Source organism: Asterias rubens, chromosome 9 (genome assembly GCF_902459465.1).
Source record: "Asterias rubens chromosome 9, eAstRub1.3, whole genome shotgun sequence".
Taxonomy (NCBI): domain Eukaryota; kingdom Metazoa; phylum Echinodermata; class Asteroidea; order Forcipulatida; family Asteriidae; genus Asterias; species Asterias rubens.
This window is the reverse complement of record NC_047070.1, coordinates 5,643,064-5,670,097: the sequence shown is the minus strand read 5'-3', so window position 1 is coordinate 5,670,097 and position 27,034 is coordinate 5,643,064. Positions and strand designations below refer to the sequence as shown.

General features: G+C 37.7%; 1 long non-coding RNA gene across 1 annotated transcript; it reads left to right on the top strand.

Moving 5' to 3' along the window:
• The first annotated feature begins 1,792 nt into the window (after nucleotides 1–1,792).
• On the top strand, nucleotides 1,793–26,785 carry LOC117295102. Its single transcript, XR_004519636.1, has 3 exons — nucleotides 1,793–2,139; nucleotides 15,134–15,309; nucleotides 26,614–26,785. It is a non-coding gene; the product is annotated as an uncharacterized LOC117295102 (long non-coding RNA).
• Nucleotides 26,786–27,034: the final 249 nt, after the last annotated feature.

Genomic DNA, 27,034 nt, shown 5'->3' with positions numbered 1-27,034 from the left:
TTCTCCGGACAAATGTAAAGCGCTATACAAACCCGTTAATTTGTATTTATTATTTGGAATTTGCAGTCAATTCTAGGAACGTCATGCGGTGGTTTTACTTGCATTTTTGTTTTTAGTTCAAGAGACCTTTCAGCGGGAAGTGCAGATAGATACCCTGAAACTAATCACGTAAAGACCCATAGAGATACCTTTTAGCTCCATGGAGTTACCAACTCTCCACACGAATGGTCTGTTTTCATTGATATATAATGACAAGTGTTATGGGCTATATAAAAACATGTTTATTTTGACCTTTACAGTGAAAAGACGTCATGACGTTGTTTTACATCTTTTGTTTTTAGTTCAAGAGACCTTTCAGCGGGAATTGCAGATCCCCAGAAACAATTTACACGTAAAGACTCATAGAGATACCTTTTAGATCCATGGAGATACCAACTCTCCGGACGAATGGTCTGTTCCGTTTGATAGATAATGACAAGTGTTTACCAAAGAGGATTAAAAAAAAAAAAAACACTTGGTCAAGACCCAAACTAGCCCGATTAAGATCGGATGTTCATGCTGGCATATTATTTTCGGTATCTTTCTTCTTCCCGACCGTGCTTATTATCGAGAAGCTCCCGTCAATGGACTGAGGCGTGGGGCTTATCTTTAGCGGGAGCACTGATTCCAACCCTACGGGCAAAGACGGGGATCTGCTTCTCTCTCGCGGCTCGGCAACTTGAGTAGAGAACGCATCACTTGTTGAATTCAAAATCAGTTGGTGTCTGTGTGCCCCCGCCCCCCCCCCCCACTCCCAACAAATGCTGCAATGCCGGGTTCAATCTTGTATGCACTCTAGAATTGCCATTCCCCGAAAATTTTCAAATTTTGTAAGGGTTCCCTTTTTTAAATCCATTTAGAAAGAAAACAAATGTTTCACTTGATGAATTCATAATTAGGTGGTGTCTGCCCCCCCCCCTACAATAAGCTGCAATGCAAGGAAGCAAACATTGTTCTGCACAGAATTGCCACCCTTAAAATTGTTCCTGATTTTTTTCCAAGAATCTCCTCTTCTGAATCGAAAAAGAATCCCCAATTGAAAAGCACTACGACAGTGGCAATTTCGTAGTGCAGAAGGAAAATATGCTGCCAGGGTATAATGCTACACAGAGATCGTCCATTGCTTTGCAGATCGTGACAAGTCTGGCCCAGTGGACATCAATACGACCACGCAGAAGAACAAAATGTCAAAAGGATTTGGTTTTTCCTAGGCAAGCTCATCGAGCAGATCAAGCAAGCGGTTGTAGACCCAAATCCCATCGTCAACGACTCGCTATATGTCCCCCAGTAAGGATTCTCACATGTACAAATTAAATAAAATGGGACTGACTATTCTCACTTGAAGGTTTTTGATCACACTGTCGCTTCCAGTCTCTGCGGAGAGGATTTGCACCGTTGAAAAACAAAAATGGCTACGCCGCGCTCTGTAAGTTCTAACCCCCTCGGGTAAACCGTAAACACTTCAGTATGCACACCCATCCCCTGAACTTCATTTATTTTTTAATATATCATAGAGTGCCAACTTATCTTGTGGCAAGCCTCGTAGAAAAAAAAGAACACACATTGACGAGGTTAATACGACGGAAGGATTCTGCATCTCCTGAAAACAACCTCGAGCCTAGAATTTGTCTGTGAGCCGTTTTGTTCTCAGAACTTTTCTGTTATTAATGAGATCTGCAGAGGGCGGGCTTTATTCCATCTACCGCACTTCTAACACACGTATCGGATTTCTATACGCCGTGAGGGTCGCCGATCCGGTGGCGTATCATAACACCAGTGCTAGAAGGGGGATTATAACCAAGTCAATCCAGCTCGCAGCAAGCGAGGATCAACCCAAATCTAGACAGACAGTGGTGTGTCTCTGAGTTATGGTTTGTTTTCTTTCTCAGTCAAGCTACCCGTTGTGTCCTAGGCATTGGAATAGCGAGGCGAGAGGGGGTTGTCTCTCCCCAGTGCATCGTCTTCCCCGGATCATCTGGCTCAGCGTTGTTTGGACAATATCGCGGGCGTTTTGGCACACGTGGATTAGCATGACACCTTTCTGCCTCAAAATGTCAGTTGTTTTGACGGGCGGTGTAGGAGTAATACCTGTCAATTATTGTGAGTATTCCATACCTTCGTTGTTTATGTAGGAAAATAAATATTAGTGTACGAGGCCAGAAATAAACAGGGTTTCAATCATTGTAAACTGATTGGTTGAGGTTGTCTTGGCTTTGTTATCGGTTTGAATATTGCTCTGCTGTTTTTTCTGGTTTTTTTTTCTTCTTTTAGTCACAGCTTTATAGAGGGAAGTGTAATAGGACCAGATAAGGAAGATGATGATGTGGTGTGCGGACATTTGAAATATTTAAGGCAGTGGGTGGGTTGGGTTGGGAAGGGGTGGGTTTATCAATTGAGGATCGTTGATTAAGGATCACTGTGTACATCTGAGCATTACAAGCGTCTTCAACATTTCTGTCCAAGAATTTCGTTTTTATACCAAGAACAAAGCTAGATCTTTCATGTCTTCCCGTCTGGTGTAAAAAAGTGCCGGGGATGTAACGTGAATATGGTCGGGTCTCTCGGGACGAGCTAGTCGCACTATCCATGCCTTTAACGCAATCACTCAACAAATTATTGGTTAAATAAACTTCAACGGCGTTTCCTGCTAATGGACATAACTTGCTTCTCCCCAAAGTACATAAGCTAGGCCGGTAATTATGACATTGTTCTTCCCATTTGGGAATATCAACCCACGGTGATTTTAGTATCTTTAAGCACCGTCTCACGACTGCAACAAAATAACTCTGATTTGTCATACTCACCCAACTAGAACCTGACAAATTCCTACATTCTAAAACAAACACGCCTATACATTTTGTCCTACTCATTTAACGCCGTTACCCATTTCCCCATATCTGCAAATCGCAATCACTGCAGCGTAAACATTTTTATATACAAAAAGGTTATCAGTATATAATACATAGTTGTACGGTGCCTGTACTTTTTCCAATTGCCATGTATCAATCCCTATGTAAGTTACACAATGTAGGTTGTTCTGACTCTCACACAGTGTAGGTTATACTGATTTGTCACCACCATTCTATTGGGGAGTAGCCCATTGTCTACGAGTATCGACGTGAAATTCTTCTTATTATGTAGAATCGGTGTTTTTCCCGCGCGTTGCATTTTACATCGTCTGCACCTGTGCAATATTGTACGTCGTGTTGTATTGTCCGTAGGCGTCAGATCCAATGTAACGCCCTGTGGATCTGTATTGGTTTCCATTTTCCTCATTCATGAGAGTCACACCTTCAAGGGTCATGTACGTTGTCATGTCTCTTGAAAATTCAGTTATTATACGGGTTTGGTATAGAAATGACAAAATAGTCACAGACATTATTCATGTTTTGTGTAATCAACCATAGGCAAATACATAAATTAACAAACATGTGAATGGGCTTAATCCGTTGTGTGGCCATGGGTCAGAATAGTGAAAAACTATGCATATTTTTCAGCATAAAAACATTGTTTAAAATGTTGGCTTTAGTCGTCGAAGTAAACTTTGTTGCATTTAATTTAAATATTCAGAATGCTCTCGAATCTAAAATCATTTCAAAGGAAAATGTTTGACAGTGGAAAATAAATTGTGCAAAATCCTCGTTAACCAGGTTTATCCGAATAATATATACTTAACACATTATTTTGTTAATGTTGTTTGTTTTACGAACGTCTAGTCTCATCAAAAGCAAAGTATAGATTTTGCTTTTTTGATCCTGTCGATTGTTTTATTCTAATAAATCAATATAACAAAATATGTATTATTATAATGTGGGATAACAACATAAAAATGATGTTTCAGAAACAGTTTGTGATGCGGCTAATATAAATTCTCGATTTATATTTCAAACAAACAAAATATTTTAATAACGAAGTAACAAATAAAGATATTGACACAAGCACTACTTCAATTAAAGTATTAATTATTTTCACTGCAGGTTTGACCAAGAGCGACTCTCTAATTGCAGTTGCCCTTTTTCACATTATTATTGCAACGTCAGTGTGTGGCGCCTTTTTTACAAGCTGGTGTTTTTTTACCACCATTTATTTCACTAATCTTGCTTGAAAGAACATTCACTTTCTCCCGGTGAACCTCTCGTATTGATGGGTTAGCCTTGAGATCTCTCCACGTCTTGTTTTCCTCCCTTCTACGTTCTCGGCGCTCTCAGTGTTTGGATAATGGCAGTCTTGTCACGCTCTTGAAACCCGGGGTTGCTGCGGAAAATGTCTAAGATTGTGCCACATCAGCGATGATCGCAAAAGAAAAATGCAAGTCTCTGGGTTTAGATTGCGTTCTTTCATAGATATATAACATTTATAAAAAAAACACTCAACACTACTTGTTTATCAACTTTTAATTAAGCTGACATTTCAGGTTGTATAATTGCTGGATTATTTTATTCATAATTTAACTTGACATTTTACAGGCATGATGTTCAGTAGACAGGCTGGAGTTCACAAAGAGCTAAGAATAATATACAGTATTAACTTTGGACGAGTTACCCGTTCTAACATGAGAGTAGCCTTACAAGTGTTTAATAGCTCTGTTGGGACATAGTCCTAAATTAGGAAAAAGGGAGACAAATGCCAAATCTTATGCCCATTCAACGAGATATAAGTGATTAAATTAGAGTCAAATAAATGACAAGACAAACCACAAAAAAAAAAAAACCCAAAAAACGAGCCCATCACACAATCCAGACACATCCACAACACCATTCTCTGCAGCATCACAATACCATCCATGCAGCATCCAAAAACCATCATGAAGCAACCCAACCTTTATTCAGCATCCCAAAACCTCCCTACAACATCATAATTCCATCCCTGTACCACACAAACCTTCCTGAAGCAATCCAACACCACAATACAGAATCCCAATACCTCCATACGACATCCCAAAACCTTCCTGAAGCAACCCAACACCACAATACAGAATCCCAACACCTCCATTTAGCATTTTATTTCGGCATTTTACCCATTTGATCCAAATACATGTGGCATAACTTAGGTTTCCCCATTTTGTATAAACTAAATATTTCCCTTGGTCGGTACCGTTGTGTTGATTGGATACAAGACAAACCACAAAGATGGCTGTCCCCCTTTTAAGGGGGGTTTATTTAAAGGATTCGGGTACTTTTTCAAAATGCCGACAGATTTACATTAAACTTACATGGTTTGAAGATATTGATAGTGGAAAGCTTCCCATCAAACATTACTAACTAAGGTTGTGTAGTTTTTGAGAAATGAGTAAAACAAGTCACAAAATAATGTTGGTCTCATGAGACCAAAATTATTTTAGCATGTAAAATCCCCTTAACCAGTTATGATATTATACCGAAACCATAGCATAACTGGTTAATACGTTTTTACATGCTAAAACTGAGACGAAAACTATTACTTTTACTCATTTCTCAAAAACTACCGCACCTCAGTAAGTAAAATTTCAAGGGAAGCTTTCTACTATCATAATCTTCAAACTGTGTAAGTTTAATGTAAATCTGTGGACATTGTGTTTTTTATTAGGAAAAAGTACATATACCCTTTAATACTGACGTCATTGTCAACTTTGTTCACCATAATTGGGACAAGACGCACATGACGTAATGATAAGGCCATGACGACCCTGCATTTTAATATAATGACAACCAAACAAAACTCATAATGCGTTAGGCAGCGTCTTAGATTAGCGGCTATGGCTTGTGGCTCGATCACGGCGTTGAAGTATGGGATGTCCTCAACAGCACCCTTAGCAACAGTCGTAGCCGAAGCTGTATCCACCAAACCGTACACGGCCTTATAGCCAGTTGATTGAAACATCGGTATACTTAATTGACTTAAAGTTTATCGAAGGTCACGGTTGTGTCCAATGGAGCAAAGGGTCAGACCGGCTTATCGTAATGTATCTAAATGCTTGTGTTTTTGTGACGATGCTAAAGTGAATCCCAAGCCTCCAAATAACCATACAAAGATTTGCAATACACTAAACAGAAAACAACGAGTGGATTCTAAGGTTGACTCGTGCATCAGTCATAATTGCTGCTAGGCGACACATGTCACTTACGGGATGGGACACGTACTTTACAAAAAGATCGCGCTCACCCTGAAACGGCCCATTTTTGTTCACCCATCGGAGGGAAATAATAAAGAAGAAAACACAAGCAGTACACTGAGGGCGTGGTTCTGAACACGTCTTCGTCGGATTACTCGCCGAATTGAACACTTTAAGTGTGAATAAGGGGGAAATTGCGTTTTCACCGTCAGGAGACAAAAAAACCTTGGGCGTCACTGAGGTGTAATGTGGTTAGACTCACCACAAGAAGGGTATTCGAGGACGCACGAGATAAATATACACAGACCTACGTAGGAAGGGAAAGAAATTTGAATCTGTGTACGCTATTTAAAGGTTGCCGGTGACGTCACAATTGCGTTGCTCACGGCATTTCAAAATGGCGCGTTCTTACGGCTCACTACGCGTTTTAATTTGCGTTAACGGCGGGGCTGTTCTGTCCTTATACACAGCGTCAATGTGAACTGTGAGCATACGTAAAAGGTTTCTCACGAAGATGCCGTTTATTAGATGAGGCAAAAAGGGATAAGGGATTGAATAATGCTCTAAGGAAGTGGGTATCAATTTACCCTTTATTGATCAGTAGAGGTACAAGGGTTACATTTCTACTTTCCCTTTCAGTATGCCTCTTGTTGTTTGAAGAAAAAAAATCCTGGCAGAGAAAATATTAATATAGGAAAAAAGGGAGAGCGGCGGTATGCTGCAACCCGAAGAAAACGCTCATCGTTCCATTAGTGTGATGGTGCTGAGGACACGGGAGCCGAATTTGTAGCGAGAACCAGTAGTATCCGGTAGCACTGGCTCGGTGTCATGTTAACCCTAAACAAAAACTACGCTCTTCTTGTAGATAGCAATTAACGAATTGAAGGTTGCGGACTTTCAATTCCACCAAGAGGCTCTTGCTGACGGTAGACTTTTCAGACTATTGACCTCTGATGAGTATGGCGTCGAATACCGAGTAAAATACCAATCTGTACAATCAAATGTTTCCTTAGCTTAAAGGCATGCGTAGTAAATGCATAGTCTGATTATTTTTCTAAATAAACACTACGACCATGGATGACTGAGTTTGAGTTTAATTTAAAGCGTTATTTAAACACTTTGTAACTTTGTAAAGAGAAGTAATCTCTCGGTTCTCTTATATTCACACTGTATATAGAGTGTATACAAAACGATAGATCAAGTGGAACGAGGAACATAGCTCTTGAGGAAATCATTTCAAGTCTTATTGTTAGATTTGTATTTTTATACAGAACACTCTTGAAAACGCATAATCTGAGTTAAATCGTACTTTCCTTGCCAGCCTAACTCAATCAGGAATTGGTCAGGCCCCCCTTGGACCCAGAACCCTGTTCAAATCTGACCCGGTTATTGTGTTTTCTCGGGTGCGTTCGTTTAGCTTTCCTGTGTCGACCCCGGTCTGCCCCGGTACGTTCGTATAGCTTTGACGGGGCTCACCCGGGTCAGCCCCCAGTGCCCTACTTGTAGAGTGGGTCACTTGGGGTGGCCTAAAGGTGCATGCCGTCACCAAGAGAGGGCGAGTGTGATCGTTCGGATAGTTCTTGTCAGGGGCTCACCCGAGTGAGCACTGTGGGGTCGACCCAGGGAAACTTGAGTGTACCGTATCGAAAAAGTAGTCACATTCCTCTAAGCCCCCAACCCATTTACTTGATTCAAACCCGATAAAAAAAAAAAGGTTAAAATTCGCATTGTTTGTGTAACTGGATAATTATATATCGCAGAGTCGACTTGAGCAAGTTTATTGTCTTGAGCGATATTAAGTTTCCAATGTTAACAGGTTAGCTTCTCATGTTGTTTGCGTAGTCTACTTTCAAGTCTATAACCATACAATATAAGAGACTCAGCGCCAACCTGTCATTAAAATAGACCGATGAAATTATATTGTTACTCGATCCGTTGCCTCCTCGGGCTTATTGTGTGTGTGTAAACCGACTACTGTCGAGAAGTAATGTAATTGATACGTTAAAGAGGCAGTCCATTATCTGTATTTCATTATAGCATTATACGTATCCTTTTTTGTTTAAGTTGTAAACTGATTCCCATCGTTTAGGTTTGACTGAAAACACCCTAAAAGCAATGTTTGTGCTAGTTGATCATATCGATAGTGACAACTATGGCTAAGAAAATGTTCGGGATTTTGTGTGTGTCGATAGCAGTTTTATTTCAGCAGAGACGACACTAGACATAAGCAACGTTGATTGTAGGTGTCACTGGGTTAGTTTTGTATCAAATTTTACTGAATTTCAGACGGGAATGTTTCTCTTGGGGTATTTTACATTTAGGATGTATATATAGTGAGCTTTCAGATTGCCACATTACGAAAATACGGAAAAAGTCCATGAGGGAATTAATCTTTGTGCTTTATAAAAACAAAAAGCCTCCATCTAATCTCAAAATTCGATCCAAAATGTTTTGTTGTCTTCTTTCTCTCTGTCGTCTCTTTCTGTATTACACACCTAGGTTATTTACAATAACCACACACGCGGGGAAATTTACTTACAATAATTATTACCTCGCATATGTGCCCCCCCCCTCGCCCCCGCCCCCATTTGAATAACTGAAATCATGCACGTTCTAGAAATAACGTTATTATCGAGATAATCGTAATGGTCACGATAATTCAATAATAACATAATCCAAGTCAGGAAAATGCCCAACCCATGACCAAGAAATATTCACACTTTCCTCCAGACTGCAAACAAATTATTGGGTGTTTGTGGATGAAATAATGGAATTGTTTAAAGTCACCTGGAAATATAATTTTTTTCTTTCAAACATAAGAGTATATGCTTACGAACAATAAAACAATTTTCTTAGTCATTGTTTGTCACGATTTATATGTTTAAAAACTATATAAAGTTGTTTGGGGGCTGACTTCGCCTACTCCTTTTGTGACGTCAATCGAGGCAGACTTTGCCTGCAATGCGTATAGTAAACACACGTGCAAAGTACATGTACGTCCAAGTCGTGAGTTGGTACATTTCAAAAAGTGTTTTTCTGCATTCAGCAGCAATACACCTGGTCGGCATTGCCGGAAAAAAACAAAAATGTTTTTTTTGAAACTTACAAACTCACGACTTGGTCCGTACATGTACTTTGCAATTGTGTTTACTCTACGCATTACAGGCAAAGTCTGCCTCGATTGACGTCACGAACAGCGCCCTCTCGGGTCGGGGTCTACTCTTAAATTTGTAAATAGCATAAGAACTGATTTTTTAAAACCTTAGTTAACTGTTTATTCACATTCCACTCATCAAAACACATATATTAGTGATAACAGCTTTATTTTGAAAAAATACCACTTCCAGGTGACTTTAAGTCTCCTTTTTTTATGGCGATAAGGTCAGCATTGAGCTTCCGGGCCCCTCTAAGCAATGAACTATGGAAGATTACTACGAGGGTGAAAGGTTAATATTTTATTAATTAAAAACACTTGTTTCCACGTCAACAAACATTCTGGGGATATGAACAAAAATCTTATCCGGAAACTTAAACATTATTTATCAAACTCCAACATCTGGTCCGAAGTTTTAATTGTGGATCATTACGCTGAATATATCACGCTAACCGTGCTTATCTGCACTATTGGTAACTGTCAATGACCAGTCTTCTCACTTGGTGTATCTCACATATGAAATTTGAGCTCAATTGGTCGTCGAAGTTGCGAGATAACTATGAAAGAAAAACACTCTTATCACACGAAGTTTTGTGCTTTCAGATGCTTGATTTCGAGACCTCAAATTCTAATTCTGAGCTCTCGAAATCAAAATCGTGGAAAATTACTTCTTTCTCGAAAACTACGTTACTTCAGAGGGAGCCGTTTCTCACAATGTTTTATACTATCAACAGCTCTCCATTACGCGTTACCAAGTAAGGTTTTATGCTGATAATTGTTTTGAGTAATTACCAATAGTGTCCACTGCCTTTAAACAATACTATCTCAACTTCCAACATCCGGTTCGAAACTTTAAATTGTGAAGTTACGCGGACAAGAGTACTTCACAAACCGTACTCGACTGCACTTGGAAACCGAAGTTTGGCGATATTATTATTTTAATCTGGATAAGTGTTTCGTTACATAGCGCGGCGAATAAACAGACCTTGTAATGCATGGATTTTACGTGACGCTGCATTATGAAGTCAATGGGACAACGATGTCCTAATTTCACTCAGTTTGGTCACCGTATTTATTACACTACTACCTAAAGTCGCAGCTTAAAAATGAATACCATTCATGAAGATTGTCGTAAGCTTCCACCGATAAAGGGTATTACGTACTTTTTCCTAACAAAAAAAACAATTTCCATCACAGATTTACATTAAACTTACACAGTTTGAAGATTGAAAGCTAATGAGTAAAAGTAATAATTTTCGTAACAATTTAGCATGTAAAACGTATTAACCAGTTATGCTATATGCTTTTGGTATAATATCATAACTGGTTAAGGGGATTTTACGTGCTAAAATCATTTTGGTCTCATGAGACCACAATTGTTTTGTGACTTGTGATTTCTCAAAAACTACACAACCATAGTTAGTAATATTTGAATGGAAGCTTTCCACTATCATTATCTTCAAACCCTGAAGTTTAATGTAAATCTGTGGACATTTTGAAAACTTCCCGAATCCTTTAAAACATTATACATGAGGTAACTAACTATTATGTGTCCTTCCACCCCCTACCTCTTCCTCATTTGTGTTTTTTCGATAAGGAAAATATATACGATACGTATGTGACTGGCTTCATCTACTTTTATATTTCTCGTACAACTTCACTCTCGTCAAGTCAAAAAAAGAAGTGTTTTTAATGTTCATCGGACTTGTACATCATTGAGAGAACTTTGCGATATCAAAAAGATCGACGACTTAAACGCCCCTGACCTCGCTATTTTGCAAATTTCATTTGGAAGTGACTTCCCGCCAAATTCATCTTGTTTGGCGGGAACTAGGGCAAGGCCATCAGCTGATGACGGGTGCATTCGCTGTCATTACGTCTGCTACACGTGCTATATTTATCACATATCGACGTCGTGTGCCAAACATGGTCGCTGAAGTAGAATTGGTTGTTATATGAAAACATATTTTGCCCATCAAAATAGCAATGTCTCTGTTGGGAATTCACTATAAAGACAATGCAGACGTTCAGCAATTTGCAGGGAACGTGTGGGTACAGCTATAAATCTGTAGGTACAGCTATAAATAAATCTTGATTCGTTACAAGAGTAGAAATCATATTAGTATATTAATTTCTAGCAGAAATTGTCTCTTTGTTTCATACTTATGGAGAGTGGAGAATTGTTGGAATAGTGTCCACATTTACAGGCTAATGCCCGGGGTGCGCGCCATTCGTGGGTACGATTGGCCCGGGAGCGAAAGTGGCAGCAGAAACGGTTTTTTGTTTTCTGACTCAAAGTAAATTTAGTCAAGTGGTAGAAAGTGACTATGACACAGGTGATGTTGTAGCCGACTTGTTCGATCATCAAACAAAAACAAATGTGAAGAAACAAGTGACCTACTACCGTACAGGCATGTAGTTTAAGATATTTCTCATAATTTCTGATATAACTTTGATTAACTTTGTTATCAACAATTTTAGTTCCTGTTATTTAATAATGTTATTGAAAGAAGTAGCTTTGCAAACTTAATTTTGGGGGATCTTACTCACTACCAGTTTGTGTATGATAAATGAAGCATATTGAATTAATGTAAAAAAAGTACCGGTAAAAACGAAATTGATTTATCTGACTTAAAGACCTGCTTAAATGACTGTTATAGTTAACTAACATTTTTAACATCAGCTAACTACAAATTTAACAATGTTGCTGTTCACTTTTGGAAAGTCTTTACAATCATTCTGTAATACATAAGTAGCTCCAACCTGTGTTCAAAACAAAATAATGGTCTATGGCGTCACTAACGCCTTTTACTTTATTCCTTAACTCTATTATGACAGTTTCACCCGTTTGCACAAAGGTTGAATAAATGTACCCATCGCGCCATTCGTGCAAAATAATGGAGCGTTTTAACAAATAGCATGACGTCACAGGTGTGGGTTAATTTAGCCATACATACCAACATTGGTAAAATTAACACCGTATGGTGTTATCATAAAATATAGCAGGATAATCAATTTAACACCCCATTTGTTTTGCAGTACTCTGGCAATGTGCAGTGTACCACATTGTCTTCAATCTCTTTAAGACGTGTTTGAAGGAAATGTGGAATGTTTGACATGCAGGCCTTGTAGTGCTTTATTTAGCCCAGTGTGGAGTTGTCTTCGTTCGTGCGCGCAGTTCTTGCTCTCTTGGCCACCACGCTGTCTTGGCCACTACGGCTTGTTGCCCCCCTGGAACCCTCCTCGTGTCAACGTAACACGAGCAGAGACGAATACATTCATTAAGTCCTTGAGACTTTACTGTCTTAGCTTTATTCTCCTCGGAATTATTCCTTTTCTATAAAATAATCTGCTCTCATCCACTATTCGTCAAACACCGCCAGAGAATGTGTCAGCCTAAATGCAGCTGCCGGGGTAAACAGAAACAAGGCAGAAAACTGACACTTCACCGGCTAATCCCCATGTGAACACAGCAGTCAATTTGTGAAGAGTCTCCCGCCAAAAAAAATGTAACTCTAACCTGAGATCTCGAGAGAGTTGGCGAGATTTGGGGAAACGTCACCGTATATGGGGGAAGGACAGCGTTGCACGCTCAAGTGTCTTCTTGGTCGCTCATTGTGGTGGTCCCTAGGTGTATGGGTTGATGTGTGTTGGACACCTTGCATTAAAAACTTCCCTTTAAAGGCAGTGGACACTATTGGTAATTACTCAAAAATATTTTCAGCATGAAACCTTACTCGGTAACGAGTAATGGGGAGAAGTTGATAAAACATTGTGAGATCGGCTCCCTCTGGAGTAACGGAGTTTTTCAAGAAAGAAGTAATTTTAAGTTTGATTTGGAGACCTCAGATTTAGAATTTGAGGTTTGTTATTTTATGCATATGTTGAGGTACACCAAGTGAGAAGACTGGTCTTTGACAATTACAAATATTGCCATTGTCTTTAAACCAGAGTTGATTCCAAGGGAGGCTATTATAAGAGATAACACTTTAGTTAAATTATTGACACGGTGTTTTTGTGTCTTCGATTCCATGAGGTAAAATAAAAACTCCATGTTCGTTGTTGTACTCACCAGTCCATCCAAAGTAGGCTTGTACAGCAGAGCGATTATGTAGTTTGACTAGGCCTGTGGTGTCTTCTTTGAGCGGGCAAGGTCCTTTTCATTTTGCAAAGGGCACGTCCATGGCAAAATCTTAACATTATTTTTATAAGCAAAATTTGGAGGGGCACCAAGGCCAAGTCCAGGAGCAACATTAACTCCGTGGCCTCCGTGATACCGGGCCCAAGTTACTCTGAGAAGGGGTTTGCCAGCGTCTTCTGGAAGGTGTTACTTCATTTGGTCCAATATTATTTATTATCATAATTATAATTTAAAATCTGTCTTGAAATGTTTCTGATTCTGTTCAAGCGCCTTGATACGTCAAATCATTGCTGCCAATGAGAGAACTTTCCCTTTTCCCTCTATAACTTAACACTGTCCATACATAGACTAAAGCACATGGACAAATGTGAGGACATAAAAGTACAAATGATTCCCTTTGTGATCCTTTGTTTTGCCGTACCACTCCTCGGACAGATGCCATTGGTGGATACGTGCAAAAACACTTTACAAATATTGCATTATACTTGTTTGTACACTGTACCCCGTCGTTTTCTGATGGATACTTTGATACCTTTTCTATTACCGGTACTTTGCATTAACTTACCGTGTCTTTAAACGGGCCTGGGGGCAACCGCTGAAAATAAAGACCGGTCAATATTATAGCTGTTAAAGTGAAACCCCTGGGTCTTCTCTGCTGAAGTTGTTATTATACTGATAGCCCCTTATATTGAAGTTCAGAAATAAATGTCCAGGTGTCACGTTCAGCGAACAAACCACTGCAGTAGATTCATAAAAATAATATACACTTTCATCTATGGAATGCGTCACACAAATATTGTTATGTTAAAGCCATTATACACTTTCGGAAAAGAAAAAACAATAACAGTTCACAGATTTACAAATAACTTACAGGGTTTACAGAAGGTAATGGTGAAAGACTTCTCGTGAAATATTATTCCATGAAATGCTTTACTTTTTGAGAAAACATTAGTACAATTATCAATTCTCGATGTCGAGAATTGGGGTTTTATTGTAAACACATGTCATGACACGGCGAAACGTGCGGAAACAAGGGTGGATTCCGATGAGCGATTGAGCCTAATTTTTTTACCAGGCTTGTTATTTAATATATAAGTTATGATACACGAAGTGTGGGCCTTGGACAACACTGTTTACCGAAGAAAGTGTCCAGTGGCTTTAAGAAGAATGAACGAGAAAGTGTAGATTCGTGGATAAGTTGTACGAGCCGAAGGCGAATACAGTGTAGTCACGAATCTACACTTTAGAGTGCATTTTCTGACTTAAACAATTTCCCCCAAAAGAACTTACACTATCAGCAATAGAGTGACGTCACAGAATGGAAGTTTGCCGATGCCGCCACAGTTTTGCCGATGCCGCCACAGTGTGTAATAACCCGTAATGCTCGAATCGTCCACCATACTTACTAACTTTCTTTGACTGTAGACCAAAAAAATCTGAAAATACTCTGTTCGCTATGACATCGTGTATTATGCATTCAGGTATACCTTGTGTATAAGTTTTGGCTGCTCGGAAATAAACGAGAAATTGAGTTTAACACGCATTAGTATACTCTCTACGCACTGCCCACCAACTGCATTCACCGTGCACTTAATCAGTAATAATGACGTCACCGCTATGTGCCCTTGACTGCAGATGCTCTTTACGTACTGGATGTGAAAACAAGTTGGCCATTCTCTCTCACTTATTTTTTTGTTCGTAATCACAGGAATAGACCGTTTTGGAAATTCAAAGTGACTTGAGTTCTCATGACGAGTGGACTTATTTCTACATACTGCTCTTCCTTCGTCCTGTGTGTGGTGTTTCGTCAAAGCCCATCAATTATTATTCGCTAACTGAAACTGGCGGTGGGAACATAAGTGGGATTATCTAACTGGATAATAGGTAAGCCAATTTATTTATTTGGTATCCGTTCAAATTTAAACTTATCGTGTCTGTTGTTCGCCGAGGATCTATTAATGTTCCTGGTAAATGCTAGGTGAGGTAAACCTATGGGTAAACTGAAGACATTCGTACAGTGTCAATAAATTCCCCTTTGCAACTTTTTCTGGCTAATTTTCATAATCGCCCTTGGACAGACTTGTCATGGAGAGAATGCAATACATATATTCAATTAAATATTTATGAACATTATAATGTTGTCCTTTTTACGCACTAAACCTAAACATATTATGTGTATTTTGGTCGGTCAAGCAGTGTATATATTGCGCAATGGGTTAATTCATGCGTAAAAATACTTGTTCATCAAGTCCGGGAAATTAAAAACAAACAACCGGGTTCTGATTGAACAAACCCCTAATGGCTTTTATTTAATTTATTTATTTATACAAGGTTTATTTTTTCTCAATGGTATCTTCAATTAAATATACTCTACCTTTTGTTGTGGTTGTGACAACCGTGATGTCTGTACACGGCAATTATAGTTTAAAGGCAGTGGACACTATTGGTAATTACTCAAAATAATTATTAACCTAAAACCTTTTCTTGATTTCGAGTAATGGGGAGAGGTTAGTAGTATACAACACTGTGAGAAACAGCTTCCTCCGAAGCGACGTAGTTTTCGAGAAAGAAGTAATTTTCCACGAATTCGATTTCGAGACGTCAGATTTAGAATTTGAGGTCTCGAAATCAAGCATCTGAAAGCACACAACTTCGAGTGACCATGGTGCGACAAGTGTGTTTTTTCTTGCATTGATATATCGCAACTTCGACGACCGATTGAGCTCAAATTTTCACAGGTTTGTTTTTTTATGCATACGTTGAGATACAGCAAGTGAGAAGACTGGTCTTTGACATTTACCAATAGTGTATAGTGTCTTTAATAATGCACAGTGACGCCGGAACGTCAGCGATGCGCTCTAAAACTCTGCTGCGAGGATTGTTTATGTTATGTATGAAAATACATATAACCAAAGCCACTGACAGGCCCCGATATGACGGGTAGATCCACATTGACTTTTCCACCAGTCTGTCAGCAGTCTATGAGAACTTCCATTAAAGGCACTGGACACGTTTAGTCAAGTACCAGTATTATCACTTGGTGTATTTTAAAATGCATACAACAACAAACCTGTAAAAATTTGAGCTCAATTGGTCGTCGAAGTTGCAAGAGAAAAATGACAGAAAAAACCTTGTTGCACGGGTGCTTTCAAATAATAAAATACATCAGCAGAAGTATTTTATTATTTGAGAGACAAATTACCTCTTTTCTCAAAAATTACGTTACCTAAGAGAGTACCGTTTCTCACAATGTTTTATACAACTATCAACCTCTCACCATTGCTCGTTACCAAGTAAAATGTTATACTCACAACTATTTTGAGTTATAACCAATAGTGTCCAGTGCCTCTTACAATAACAGAGATGTTCGGAATTTAGAAAGAGGGTGACGACGGCTTTATTGGCGTTAACGACTGTCTCTCACAGCTGCAACTCGCGGTGTACTCGGTCTTTTCAAATCAACCACAAAAATGGCGGGAGCTCAGTTGAGCATTTCTGGGTTGTTAAAACATGACCTTTCATCGTACCTAACTAATAAAGAGCTAAGCGGCGAAATCCATGTTGGATTGGCGCAATACGGATATGTACATGATTATTTTTCGGGGTTACGTGTTTGCGTAACCATACAAAAATTATGCAAAATAAACAGCTTTCATAAACTAAATAAACCATAGACCAATAAAAACGGTAGCCGGGGCAATTTATATGTCATGCTCGTAATGTGTATGTGACAGCAATGACATATACCCCAATTATACAGAAGAGTAATGAGGTTTGCACTCAAGACTCGACTTGAAAATGGTGCAGTAAACTGAAACTAGTAGTTTATTTCCGTGCCTTTCACCGTTGTGGACCACGGTTCAAATCCCACCTCAGACCGGAGCCTTTGGATTGGGTTTTCAGTCCCCACTTGATTAAATTGTGTTTCCTTTCCGGGGTTTTCCTCCTACGTCTAAAACTGAACAGTTTTGTATTGCTTGTTTCCACTCGGTTATTGGCGCTAATTGTGCTGTTGAGTGTGTAATCAGAAAGTAAAAAAAAATGATAAATGTTTACATTGTAAAACTCCACTGTCTGCATCCTTGAAGATGATTTCACAAGTGATGCCTTCTTTCTTGAAGATGAGTAGACTACACTGTCGAAACGTCGAAAAAAAAACATCGGCTTTTCTCTGAGCCAACACTCTCCTCCTTAAGAAATGTTAATAATTGGTTAACCCGCAAGACGAGTGACTGTTTCTTCGTGTGTAATTTTAAGCGAACATGACATGAAGCAAATTTTATATTCCACCGAAAAATATAAACCCAAAATAACAACTAATAAACAAACGTATCCCCTTTAATATGCCCCGCAGAGGACTATGGCATCTTGTAAGTTAAGAGTAGGTAATTCCTCTTAAAAAATTACCGAACGCAATATCCCAAATCGATGAAAGATATAGGGAGCTGTTGTTATAATTGGGCGTCGAACAAAAGAAATGCCTGTCATTAATAATATGGAGACAGATACACGTAACTAGAGCAATTTTGTTATAGTGAATACGTTCAAAGACGTGGTGACTGTATCTGTGTCAGTCTTATGAAAGAAAATTGAATTACAATTACAGTGGAAAGTTTGTGAGAAATAGCGCCTGGTTTGTATAGATGTGATTACTAATTTAAAGGAGCACTATATTCTAAGTTTTATAGGGGTGACAAAATGTCGTACCAATGTTTGGGTTTTAAAATTTAAAACTAATCTGTAGAGAAAATCTGTAGAGAAATGCCTGTAAATCAACTGTATAGTAAGTGCTCACGTTACTTTCAGTGACACGTTGGAACAAAATTATGCGCTTAAAGGCAGTGGACAAAACTACTCAAAATAATTATTAGCATAAAACCTTAATTGGTAATGAGTAATGGGGAGATAGTAGTATTAAACATTGTGAGAAACAGCTCCCTCTGAAGTACCGTAGTTTTCGAGAAAGAACTATTTTTTCCATGAATTTGATTTCGAGACCTCAGATTTAAAATTTGAGGTCTCGAAATCAAGCATCTGGAAGCACACACCTTCGTGTGACAAGGGTGTTTTTTCTGTCATTATTATCTCGCCACTTCGACGACCGAATGAACTCAAATCTTCACAGGTTTGTTATTTTGTTGAGAAAAACCAAGTGAGAAGACTTGTCTTTGACAAATTACCAATAGTGTCCAGTGTCTTTATACGGTTGTTTCTAAGCGCACATTCAATAGTTTATTTTTCTAAGCGCACATTCAATATATGGGACTACGTTTGATTTATAACATGAGACCTACTCATACTAAGCACAATTTAATTGTTTACAAGGTGCCTTGGCGCAGTATGCTGCCACTTTATCTGTCATGTTCTCCTATCGTTGTACTACCTTTAATGTGAGTGTAAATAATGATACCGTCCATGAAATTGTCTTTATTGTGCAGTAAAGTATTCTTAATTGATATGTTACTGTGCAGTAAAGTGTTCTTAATTGATATGTTACTGTGCAGTAAAGTATTCTTAATTGATATGTTACTGTGCAGTAAAGTGTTCTTAATTGATATGTTATATAATGTAATTCAGTAGTAGAGACATCAATGGTACCCAGAAGACTGAATGACAAGTGTTTATAGACGCTTGTTCATAGTGGGGAACGCCTTTGGTTTATGGACTTAAAATGAAGCCTAATATTTCCTCTCTGCAATTTCGCTTTCAATTTGTATGAAGCCTGTCTGGTATGTTGCAACCACCAGACCAAATCGAAACACTTGCCAAAGATCGTCGTGGTTGAAGTGACCTTATTTTAGTCGCCTGCTCTGTAGCCGAATGTGATGATGATGGACCAGCAAGGAGTAATGAAAACATGTCACTTTTATAGGCCTATACGTTCTGGTTTTACCCTTATACATAGATGTGTGTATTTTACCAATATCGATGTGTGTAAGCACTGTATACTCGGTACTTTCCCGAGTTCTGTGAGGAAAATCCCAGACATGCTCGGGTGGGATTCGAACAAACGATCATTGCAATTCTAGAGCAGTGTCATACCAACTAGACCACCGATATTGCCCTGTGGCTAGGGCCAGAGTTCTTGAACGATTTAATCAGAAGGTTAAATTTGAATCGGAGACGGAGATTATTCAATATGGTTTTAACCTTGCAAGCCTACTTTAGCAGATTGATCAACGTGCATCGGATATAGCCAATATCTTACTACTTTTTCAACCTTACACTTGTGTTTACTATTAAAATGAAGAACTGCGTACTTAGTGCGTTCTAAATCACTCGGGTGAGTCATATTTTTAAGACCACCGAGTGCTCCCGGTGTACAAATCTGAAGCCAGTTCGAATCCTGTAATGAGCAGTGGATACCGGTAGTTTATAGACGTAATAGTTTCATCTTTGGGGGATAAGAATTGTATTTAAATGTTTTTTCTCCTTAAGATTTCCATGAGCGCAGTGAACTACAGTGGGTCTCATGCAGGGAGATTTTGTTGTCAAACGCATGGGAAGGGTTAAGCCGCTTGGGTGTGTTGCTGCAGTCGCGAAGAAAATCTCATTTAATCAATGGACGTGTATATTTCCGAGTGGCTGTTCTCCTTCTATCCAGTGCTCTGTTTGAGACACGTTTTGTCAATTCTTTGATCTGGGAGATACGTCGGAGTTTTAGCTTATCTTGACTTTCCGCGTTTTATCAACTCGTCGCCTAATTCAATGTCATGGACGGAAAGGAGGAGCGAGACAAACCCCCCCCCCCCCATCCAAGGTTGTAACTTCGTCTGTCTCGAAGGAGCTGATGGAAAATGCTGTTAATAATGGAACACCTTATTTGGACGGCCACTTGGGTTGTGTTTTTAAGATGTATGGAAACAGAAGGCGTTAGGGGAGTAGGATTGTAACATCTTAGGATTTACCACAATCGCTACATCTAGGCTAAATCTTTCTTGGCTTTAAATTAACAATTCTTGGAATGGGGACACTGACAATTTAAAGGCACTGAACACCTTTGGTAAATGTCAAATACCAGTGTTCCCACTTGGTGTATCCCACCATATGCATAAAATATGAAACCTGTGAAAATTTTGACTCAATATTGGTCATCAAAGTTGCAAGAGAATAGCGAAAGAAAAAAACACCCTTGTTGCATGAATTTGTGTGCTTTCAGATGCATTGTAAAGGCTTCGGGCCTGACGTATTTTAATGTTATTTGAGTGAGTAATTACAACAACAGCAACTTGGAGATAAACATAATTCTGAAACCATGCATATGAAGTAAGCTTTCAAGACTGAAATTAAGTGAGTTATCAGAGTTTTTAGTTTGCTTGTTTCGTTTTTAATGACAGAACTACAAAATGCTTTTTACCTGATAGAAAACCGCAAGTTCAATACGTTAAGGAGAATAATCGAGAAAGTGTAGATTCGTGTATAGAATGTAGGCGCCGAAGGAGAGCACATTGTAGTCACGAATCTACACTTTAGAGTCTATTCACTTACCTTTTTTCCATTGATTATGTAACAGTTTTAATTAATGGGATTTCTCAATAATAATAACACTTGTTATAGTCTTATCTAATTTCGTGTAATTTGTCGAACGACGGTTGGTCACATTTTTGTTTTGGTCTTATGTTGCATCATATAATAGGCCTACTGAAAAGTGCTTGTAACGAATCGACAGTTTAAGTGTAGATTCGTTACGAATGTACAGTTGAGTGTAGGTTCATAAAAAATAATTATACACTTTCATCAATAGAGTGACGTCACATAAATAGTTGTATACAACATTTCTGTTTGAATGCTTCAAACGCAACACATATAGGTTGCCCACATGAAATAACACAGTCAACCAAAGGAGCAGTTTACAAAACAAAATCAAATCAACTTATGAATACCCTACTCAGGTTTTTTTTTCTCCTGTCCCAAAATGAATTACGAAAATTGTTTTTTCTTCATTATAGAAAAAGTTGCTTTCCCAACACATTGTCTTGGACTAAAGTGTAATTTTGTAGCCAACTCCCAACGGGCTATCTTGGGTTTCTGCTCTAGATATTTTTCTGTATTTTTGTTTCCGTTTCGTGATGACTGCTTTTCGTAATCAACACCGACGGTGCTTTCTCTATTTCAGTGCCAAAGGTATCAGCTTTTTTGTTAATTTGTCAAAAATGCTTATTCACTTCCCTCAGTAAATTGGATCAATTGGAGAAAACATTGTGATTTTGAAGAGAGATTACCCTTTTTGTTTTTGGCTGTGTTTTTGTTTTGGGGTTTTGTTTTCTGTCTTTTTTTCTTGGGGTGGGGTGTATTAAGCGTCACTTATTTACTAGAACACTTAACATTGTTTTTGAACGCTGAATACACGTCTCTGTGTTTATCGTGCGAGTTGTGCGGAACTATGTTTGAAAGTATGAGAAATTCCTTTACAAAGCGCCATTCAATGTGCTGTGGCGCAATATGCAGCCAATCAGACCAGGAACACTGGGGCGAACCCCTTCTCGTTGTGATAAGTGCAATTGGTTATGCACGGGCAATTACACAACGCACGGGACCTACGGCTGTACGTCCCATCCGAAGGACGTAGCAATAATGGTTAAGTGTCTTGCTTAAGGAAGTAAGTGTCACATCAGGGACTTGAACCCACTTTGCTGATCAGAAACACCTGAGTCAGTCCAGTGTTCTTATCCGCTCGGCCACAACACGCCAATCTTGTACTTAATGTTTGTTTCCTGTTTTTGTGGAGTCATTTCAGAGTCGTTCTCGAAGGCCTTCGATAAAGACTCTGCTAGGGTCGGAACGTCAGGCAGCTAACTATTCTGGCATTTTGAACCAGGGGTACGTTTGGTTGGTAATCATTTTGCAAGAGCATATTCTGTTTTTTCCAATTTTGAATAATACGATAATCTTTCCCCTTGGTGCAAATAAATTGTTATTTTTCAGTTTGTTACTTGTTTACTGGTGTAAACAAAGAAAATACCCAACAGCAGTAGCTGAAAGGGTCACTTAACAATGGTAAAACTACAAGTACATATAAACAATCACATATTAAAGGGCAATAAAGTAAAAAGTACAGAGTTTACAAAACCCTTCAGAAAAAAGGGTATTGCATAGGAGCATTTCTGTAGAGTTTAAAACGGTTGGAAAAATAATCTGCTGAATTTGTAAATAATATGCTTCCTTCAGCAAGATTAATGTTGTTTACAAAATTTAGTTTCTAATCTAAGGTTCGTTACCCGTAGAATATGACGTGAAATATAAATGAAAACTCCAGCCTATTCTACTCATTTGCTAGGATGTTTCCCCCACAGCACTAGCTTTAAGGGTCACTTAACCGAGCTTAAGATATAAGCTTACGTAAATATAAATATAAACAATCACAAAATTAAAGGGCAATAAAGTACAAAGTACAACACTTACAAAACATTTCTTTAAAAAATATTAAAACTGAAGATTTCTGTAGAATTACGAAACAGTTGAAAACATAATCTGCTGAATTTGTAAAAAAAAAAAAATGCTTCCTTCAGCTTCATAAATGTTGTTTACTAAATTGAGTTTCTATTTTTAGGGTTGCTACACAGTGATATCTGTAAAATTTGACGTTGACGTGAAATATAAATGAATACTCCAGCCTATTCTACTAATTTGCTTTGACGTTCCACGCTGTGGTTAACGAACAAAGATAATTTACCTTTCCTCAGATTTGCTTTAAAGGAATTTTTAATCGTATAGGTTTTTAAAGTGCATTGACTAATTAATGGTTTATCAAAGGTTGTAATTACACGTGGTGAATTATAAGTGGACACTTGATAAGTCCATTCAGTGACAAGGTCAGCTGTGTTGTCATCGGGTTAAGACTGCATCTCGAATCTTCTCGAACAAAATATTCTGCTTTATGTTAACTTTGAAATATTGTTTTTATGCAGAATTGCACCGTCAGATTATGATTTGTATGACTAGCATCTCGTAAACTATACACCCAGGAATCGTCTATCTAAATTGTGATTTCGTATATTTACACTCTTTAGACGAAGACCGATTATTTCAATTTAGTACAGTAATATAACTATTTATTAGCAATGTTGTTGTTTGTTTGAATTTGTCTTAACATTCACACAAAAATAGTGTCAAACATGATCAAACCACTTCGCAGGTGGAATCTTCTAATGAAAAGCTGTGATCTAAATGAAACAGTGGTATATAAATGCCCTTTTGTTTTGTATGTTGTTGTTGTTGTTGTTTTTTTTTTTTTTTGTTTTTTTTTAAGAAAAAAAAACACTTTTGTATCTTTCTACTTCAAAGACTACGACTTTAAAGCCCTCTATTTTTCATCTAACTTTATTTTTTTGTATGTTTTATTTTATTTTTTTTTTGAAGACCTATTTAATCTTATTTATTTATTTATTTAAATGCTAGTTTTATGTACCTTCCGTACGTATATTTTGGTTTATATATTTAAGTTTATTAAATTCATTTATTTTATTATTGTTTTATTTATATATCAAATAATAAACCACAAGGGAAACTGATTGTTTTATTTATATATATTTAGTTTACTTTATTTGTATTATTGATATTTGATATATATTTTAAATTATTAATATACGTAGTCTTGGAGGGGGTTACAAAGAGTAAGGCAGATATCCAGAAGGCTTCTCAAATTGACTGCACGAACTTTTCACAGTGGATCGGGTTTTAAACAATACCCGTAAGTGTAATGTATCTTAATCCACAAGAATCCATTATCTCATACCTTAAGTCTTCCTCTAGTGTGACCGCGTGTCTTTACACTAATGGTGTTTACGATAAATTAAACAGCAAGAGCGATTTACAGCTCACATTTACACCATCGAACCTCCTTTAGTCATTCCCAAGGTTTTGACACTTGACTGCGTCATAAGATTGCGGGTAAGAGAGTGTCTTGATTTTTTTGTCTGCCCTCCTTTCTTCCCATCTCAAACGAAGACTGTTCTCTCGTCTGACAATAACCTCTCGGGGTGCCGTCTCGTATGGCCTGTTTTGAGCCGTTTCTGCTAGACTTAACACAATTTGTCGGTTCTTGGCGAGCTAATGGACGCGGCTCGTCCCCCGTTGCCACAGATCGCATGGCGAGCAAACATTCCGCTAGGTTCGTAATGTTGGCGCTCGAAGAACAACTAACAGTCACATGGGAGTTCATTAAGAGCTATTGAAACTAGGCACGACTCCATCCCCAAAAAGAGAAACAGAATTGTGTTTTCACGTGTGTTTTATTTAAAAACCTTTTATTAAAGTGTACGTGTAATTATATAACGGCTGATTTGTTTTTCTAAGATGAAAATGATCCTAGGTGTTCAGGGACTGTGTATCAATGCTCCGGTTTCGACTAGATTCAATTCAATGTTACCAACCCGCGGCTGGAGGGGGAGTCTAATGCTAGTCTCTGTTTACGCAACCATAATCAATGTTCGAAGTTTGCATTGTATGACAGCGAGACACTGCAAGTATGGGTGGCCTACCACTGTGTTTTAAATTTAGGGCACGTGGCACGTATTCCATTAGGTATTGCATGGCTACTTATTGTGCATTTAACGTTGGCAAAGAAACAGACAAAAGATACAAATAGTGTGTTACTTCGGAAGCTTTCGTGTGTTTTCTTTAGGCTGGATGTATACCTTTGATCTACTCCAAAGTGAATGAGCATATAAACACTTACTTGGTAAGACGCACTGCAACCGTTGAGTGTATACACATTTTTGAGAAAGCATTTTTGTTATTGAATCTGTAAACTTTTCAGCGCGAAACATTTATCAGATTGTGTGTGTACTAAACCGCTTCAAATCTTCGGCGAGATCTCAAAAACGCTACCACATCTTCAAAGATTTTCCACAGGTTAATCTTATTTTTTATATTTATATAAAACCAAATAACCAAATCTAACAACGAAATTAAAGATGAGGTCTTAAAAAACGTACCAAAAGTAGATGCAAATGATATAAAAGATTCACCCTTCTTGGTTCTAATTTGAGGTGGTCGGCGTTTTCAAGACTAGTTATTGTACCATCGTGTTGTAATTGCTTCTTTTAGAGATATATTTTTTAGCTACGTTTAGAATAATATATTTTGGTAATATATATAAATGTTATATTTGTATACGTAGCTAAAAATATATCTCTAACAGATGTACCTTTATTCGTTCTAAAATGAGGTGGTCGGCTATCGTATACTTTCTAATGCACTGCATTTAGAAAATGGTTGTAGGGATATAGTTTTTTTTACTACATATAAAAATTACATATTTGGTAATATATATAAATGTTATATTTTTATACGTAGCTAAAAGTATATCTCTAACAGATGTACCTTTATTCGTTCTAAAATGAGGTGGCCGGCTATCGTATACTTTCTAATGCACTGCATTTAGAAAATGGTTGTAGAGATATATTTTTTAGCTACGTATAAAAATGTTATAATTGGTAATATATATAAATGTTATATTTGTATACGTAGCTAAAAATATATCTATCACAGATGTACCTTTATTCGTTCTAAAATGAGGTGGTCGGCTATCGTATACTTTCTAATGTGCTGCATTTAGAAAATGGTTATAGAGATATGGTTTTTTTAGCTACGTATAAAAATGTTATATTTGGTAATATATATAAATGTTATATTTTTATACGTAGCTAAAAGTATATCTCTAACAGATGTACCTTTATTCGTTCTAAAATGAGGTGGCCGGCTATCGTATACTTTCTAATGCACTGCATTTAGAAAATGGTTGTAGAGATATATATTTTTGCTACGTATAAAAATGTTATTATTTGGTAATCTATATAAATGTTATATCTTTATACGTAGCTAAAAATATATCTCTAACAGATGTACCTTTATTCGTTCTAAAATGAGGTGGTCGGCTATCGTATACTTTCTAATGAACTGCATTTAGAAAATGGTTGTAGAAAAAAATGCATTGTGGCGTAGTTGCTTCTTGAGATTTATCTAATTGTACGCGGTAAGTTCCAAGTCCGCGTGAAGTTAAACAAAAAATTATAATCTTTACAACCAAAAATTATAAGCACTACCATCATTTTCCCCTATTCCATTTCTCGAGGTTAGAGATCTCCAATTAGGATTTCTAAACACAGAGAATTGCCCATCAGTCGAGCGGGCTAAATTGCGTTCGCTGTAAATCTGATTTGCTCATTCGCTTGTATTCATTGACAGCTAGCTCCGTATTCACCAATGGTTCGTGACTGCTGACTGTGTTCGGGTTGAGTTGAGTGTGTATGGTCAAACAGATCGAATCCGAAGACGACTTGTTTCATCTCAACTTTGCAGTATTTTGTTCATGCAGAATTGCACTATCGCCATGTTTTAATATTTGTTCATTTTAAAATGAGTTAATGCTATTATTTTTAATGTTGTATTGTGTTTATTTATTTTGTTTTGTTTCCTCTTTTAAGATGAAATTTTAATGAAATTATTACTTGTATTATGTTTTGTATAGTTTGTTTTTGTTTTTGTTTTTCGGGTTGGTAAATGTATTTAATCATTAAAATGACATCCTTGAACGGAATTTAATGCAAAAACAATATCATTTATTGCACAAATTATTGAAAATTGTCGTTATTGAGCGTATAATCTA